This window comes from Hipposideros armiger, unplaced genomic scaffold, assembly GCF_001890085.2.
Source record: "Hipposideros armiger isolate ML-2016 unplaced genomic scaffold, ASM189008v1 scaffold_55, whole genome shotgun sequence".
Lineage (NCBI taxonomy): Eukaryota > Metazoa > Chordata > Mammalia > Chiroptera > Hipposideridae > Hipposideros > Hipposideros armiger.
The window spans coordinates 4,677,545-4,683,682 of record NW_017731405.1 but is presented as its reverse complement, the minus strand read 5'-3'; positions in this window follow the sequence as shown (position 1 = coordinate 4,683,682).

The following is a 6,138-nucleotide window of genomic DNA, read 5'->3' as shown; positions in this document are numbered from 1 at the left end:
GGCAGCCGATGTGAGCTGCCAAGAGCAGCCGTGAGCAGCCGTCCAGAGGCCGGCGACCTATCTGCCTCACCCGGGAAGAGCACAATGATGATACCAACATGGGCCAGTGAAGCAACGTCCTCCACAACTAGACTGAAGAACAAATGACAGCAACTTGTCTGTTCCCCTTCCCCCAATTCCCCGGAACTCTTCCCCTCCCCCAATTCCCCAATAAAATCTTTAAACAAACAAAAAAAAGCACTGAGTTATTTTTTAACTTTGAGCAGAGTTTTAGACTGTTGGCCATGGATCTCTCAGAATCTATAAAAATCTGCATCCATCATTGTGTAGCAAAGCCAGTTAGAACTAGTCAGCAATCAGCCTTTATGTGTATTCACACAATTAGGGACTGCACTATTACTACATGCAAATGGCTTGAAGCAATAAAAAAAATCAGTTTATTATTTTTAAGGGCGCCAATTCCCCTTTTCACAGCAAAGCCGGTTTGTACAATGATTATTCTTGCTGCTTTAAGTGTTATTTTCCAGAACTTCTACACAATCGATTTTTCTTCATGGATATGCATATCTTCCTGGTGCTTACTTTGAAGTTATAATTTCAATAACCACTATGTAACTTGAGATATATAAGTTATAGTTTGGAAGGATTTGTTTTGATTATTAATAAGGTAAATTGATTCTCAGGACTGCATATTCTGAAATAAGAAAGAGAAGCAACATTTTCTATGTCTTTCTTGACTTGTGTAGGATAAGAGAGAAATTCCAGCAATTTGATTAAATTTACTTACTGCACTCTGATGTGTACATTTTGTCTCTTCTGGTCAAATGAATCTATTACTGACATTTATGTACAGATAAGCTGACAATGTACACAAGCATTAATTTTAAGTATTTCTTAAATATATTCCACATATATTTACTGAGTACATGTTAGTATCCAAATGGGTAATTAAAAGCAAAGTGATCAGTTAAAATAATGACTGTCGATTGCATTATTTTTTACATACACAGTATAATTTAACTCTCAAAAGTCTGTGTAGAAATTTTTTTTTAAATTGTATCTATTTACAGACTGCTGGAGCTTAGAAAGATCAGGTGACCTACCTAGGATCACATGGCTCTCAATAGCAAATCTGAGACTCCAGCTGAGGTTATCTGTTGCATGATGACAGCTCCCTAAATACTCTAAAGTGAAACAGGGTTCTGGGTTTTTTTTACTGCTCAAGAAAAAGAAAACATTTAGAGTTGACTAGAGAAAGCTGTTAAATAGCTAGTTCATTAATCACTTCATGGACACTGTAAACCGAAATGAAACCGGAATAAAGCTGGGCCACCTGGGCTGCTCTCAGAGGAACATTGTATCCAAAAGAAACATGAATCCAACTCCAACACAGCCTTGCAACTTCACGTAAGAAGTCTCTTGGAGAAGCAGCAAAGGGTGAACCACATTGCATGACACACAGTGGAACATTCTAAAATCATTTTTCCAAAGTTTCCTTCATCTCAGTATCTGCTTCCCTAAAATTGCTGCTCTACAAATGACTTTCCTCAGTACCCCCTCTCGGCCCCCTTCTGCCCCTTTGCTGGCCACCCCACCCCTAGTGCCTTCCAGATTTTAATTCTTTCCACGGTCACTCCATGTCCTTTCTAATACGATTCAATTTAGCCTTTCAGCTCCCTCTAAGGCTCTTCCACAGTAACCCCTGGTCAAGACAACGATGGGACCAGCAGGCAACGAAGAAGTCAGGCTGAGGATGCGGGGAGGGGTGCACATATACATGAACTTTCGTTGTCCCAGTCACATAAACTTAACAGTGTACATTCCCTAATGGCTTCCATCTCCCTTCCACATCCACAAAGCCCTGTTTATCCGGCCTCATCTCCACTCCAGCCACACAGGCTACCCTGTTCATCACCAACCACTGTCCAGCCTCAGGTCCTTTGCAGTTACCCCCTTTCTGTCTGGAATAGTTTTCTATAGATATCTACATTATCGGTCCCTCCTTTTATTCAAATCTCAGAGTTAGTGAGGCTATCCCTGAGCTCCTAGTCTAAGATAACAGCTCCACTGTCTCCCTCCTTTTGCCCTGCTTTATTTTTCTTCAGCACACTTATCACCACCTCACACTGTTTGTTTGTTTATATCTCCCATTAGGAAGCAAGCTTTATGAGGGGAGGGACTTGGTCTATTTTGCTCTCTGCTGAATCCTTAGCCCTGAGAATGTTGCATGGTACATGGTAAATGCTCAATAAATACTTCTTAAATGGATGGATAGCAATTGTTCATCAAAACCTTATTAGAAGGCTAATACCTGCTTCAGGTAACGAAGAACGTATTTTCCTTTTGACACATGAAACTAATTACTTGTGTAGTCACATGTTCTCTAATGAATCTATTCCATAGGCTCCTTGACTGATCTTGTTAGTGACCCTTTGCCTCTCTATGGTGTTGCCATCCCCCCAGCCTACCTCTCCTGTTGCATACAAAGTCCAGGTTTCCCTGCCCAGTCTCCCACTCAACCTGCGTGGTCTCTGAGTCTCTGAAGCCTTTGCTCCACAAAATCCAATTCAGGGGTTCACAGACATTGCTCTAGTTGATGGCAGGTCATTAACTTCCAGAAATGTCAACCGTCTGTTGAGTCCCCAGGGCACTGGTGTCTTGAAACATGGAAGACTCCAGGGCCCTGGCCTTGCCAGCATCTCTGACGTCTGTGAGCTATGGGGAGTGGCAGCGCTGGGGGCTTTGGTATATGTGCTGCCCAGCGTTGTGAGGGCATTTCTGGTGAGCAAGAAAATGGGCCCCAACGCAACCTTTTAAATGCCAGTACTCTTGAATAAGTTGCTGCCTCCAGGGTGTCCCTGACACCTCTCTCACTTTGCAATTTCCTGGAGCACCACCAATATCAATAATGAGCAAGAAGCAAAGCATCCTGTGTAGTAAAGAATTTTGCCATACCTGGAGTGAGATCTGGCCCTTTCCCTCGCCTCTGAGAGGTAACCTGTGTCATTCCCAATAGAAGTGTCTTTGTTGAGGGCCAGGCCCCAATACAGGCTAGCCACAATCAGCAGTTTTAGGGTGGGAGCTAGCTATGCCAGAAAGACCAACCACGTGACTTCAGTTGGGGGCTTTGGCTGGAGGCTGAGATCAACTGGTGGGCAATCAAGCAATCAGGCATGCCTATGTACTAGGCCCCAACAAAATCTCCAAACATGGAGGCGCAGGTGAGCTTCCCTGGCTGCATTGTGTGCTTTGTCACACATCGATGTCAGGGCGGTGAAGCATCTCCAGGACTACAGAAGCATGGCTTTTGGAACCCTCCCAGGCTCTGCTCTGTGGCTCTCCCTTTGGCTGATTTTAACCTGGATCCTTGTCCTGTGATGCACCATAACTGTGAGTATACAGCTTTCAGTGGGTTTTGGTCAGTCCTTCCTTCTAGTGAAATGTCAAAACTGAAGGTGGTTTGGGGGAACCCCTTTCCACCAACTTGGAGTTGGTGTCAGACTGAGGGCGGTCTTTGGGACTGTGCCTTAAGACCTCGCAGTTTGGCTAACTCTGGGTGCATCCTCAAGCCACAAGAAGATTGGGGCATCTGCTCCAAGGTGTTTCAAGTCAATGCAACATGCCTCCTTCTTTTCCATTTAACTTTAATATTTCTTTCTTAATTTTTTAATTTTTCAATTACAGTTAACATGTAATATTAGTTTCAGGTGTACAGCATAGTGATTAGACATTTATATATCTTATGAGGTGATCACCCTAAGTCTAGTACCCACCTGACACCATACATAATTATTACAGTTTTATTGACTATAGTCCCTATGCTGTAAATTACATACCCATGACTATTTTTATAACTGGCAATTTGTACTTCTTAATCCCTCCCACCTTTTTCACCTCTTCCCTAAATCCCCCTCCCATCTGGCAACCATCAATTTGTTCTCTGCATCTATGAGTTTGTTTTTGGTTTATATGTTCATTTATTTTTAGATTCCACATATAAGTGAAATCATATGGTATTTGTCTTTCTCTGTCTGACTTACTTCATTTAGTATAATATCTTCTAGGTCCATGCATGTTGTCGCAAATGGCAAGATTTTATTCTTTTTTATGGCTGAGTAATATTCCATTGTATATATGTACCACCTCTTCTTTATCCATTCATCTTTCCATGGACAATTAGGTGGCTTCCATGTCTTGGCTATTGTAAATAATGCTACAATAAACATAGGGATGCATATATCTTTTTGAACTCGTGTTTTGGATTTCTTCAGATAAATACCCAGATGTAGAATTGCTGGATCACACAGTTCTATTTTTATTTTGAGGAAGCTCCATACTGTTTTCTATAATGGCTGCACCAATTTACAATCCTACAGACAGTGCATGAGAGTTCCCTTTCCTCCACAGCCTTGCCAACACTCGTTGTTTGTTGATTTATCGATGACAGCCATTCTGACAAGTGTGAGGTGATAGCCCATCGTGGTTTTAATTTGCATTTCGCTGACGATTAGTGATGTTGAGCATTTTTTCATATGTCTGTTGGCCATCTGTATATCCTCTTTGGAGAATTGTCTGTTTAGGTCCTCTGTTTTTTTTTATGTTAAGCTCTATGTTAATATTTCTTTATATCATATTTAAAAGCTTTTATAGAGGAAAGGCACTTTTAAAACAGGAGGAAAACATGTCTTTAGTACTTATGTAATATTTGTGTAAGTCCCAAGAGACTTTAAAAATATTGAATTTCTAAATGATTTCCCAGCACAGTATTTTTCTCTTTTTTTTTTTTAGCATAATTAGGTCACCTAAGACCTCACAAGGTTCATAGCAAAACAGAACAGAACATGCAATACCTGATTTCTCCATCTGCCCCACAGGGCTGGGGACACAGTAACCTTAGAACACACTGGGAAGCACATGACCCCCTGTAGGGAGCAGGTGAAGGAGCTGGACCAGAAAGGGATAAGGAGACTTGTCTGCCTCGGGGAAATTACAGAAATGATGAAGGCGGCGCCCCAGGCAATGCTGCACTCAAAGGGATCACAAGATGAACTATGAGGTCCTGGCCAGCAAGAGATAAGCAAGCAGAAAGAAGGAAGGAGGGGTGAGGAAAGACACAGAGGCACTTAGCAGATGTGAAAACAGAAGGAACATGGGGTCGGGGATTCTATAGACGAGGTTTAAGTGCTGAGGCCTGTGGAATAAGCCCAACTGACTCTTGCTCTGGGAAGAACCAAGGATTGTTCTAAGTTCTTTCATTCATATCTTTTCAATCAGCCAACACTTAGCACTAGAGGCCTTTAGCAAAAACTAGCATTGCTTTATTGTCAACTGAACAAGAATGCTCTTCTTCAACCCAGGAAATTGCACTTGAATGAGACTAAATGAAATTTAAACCTTATAAGCTTGATAAATATCTAGAATTGAGAATCAAACCTCTAAAGTCAAAGAAGGCTCTCAACTTAGAAATAGCAATCTTTTCCCCCCTAAGGGTGAAGGGTGAGAGGGGAATGACGAATAATTCCATCAATTCTGTCCATAATTGATGAAATGCAGGAGGTAAGGAGCCTAAAGACAGAGAGGAAATTACCACATTGAGCTAGAAGCAAAGGGAGAGGAGAGACTCTGAACTTTGTCAAGGAAACAAGGGTTATTTGGGAAGAAAGCAAGAGAAAAAGGTATGTGTGGTACAGAGACCTTCCACCTAGTTGGGCCCACACATCATGCCCAACAGTCATCCCAAACCTGGATTTTATTCCAAACAGTGTGTGTTGACCTAAGTAAATGAATCTTGATCAGTCTAAGCCAATCATAGCAAACCTGTTCCTTTTACGAAGCAGTTGATTTCCCAGCCCCCCTCTTAGCTAGGGTAGCTGTGTGACTCAGTTGGTGCCAATGAAATGTAGAAGGAAGATCTAGAGAGATCCAAGATGGTGGAGTAAACACTGTGCCTGCTTCCTTCTGTGAACACATTAAAATTACAACTAAATTATAGAACAGGCAACCTGGAGAACCATCTGGAGCCTGGCTGAACAGAAGTTTTATAACTAAGGATATAAAGAAGAAGCCACATCGCAACTGGTAGAAGGGGTGGAGACGCGAAATGGGCCAGCCCAAACCTCCGTGTGGCAGTTGAGAACC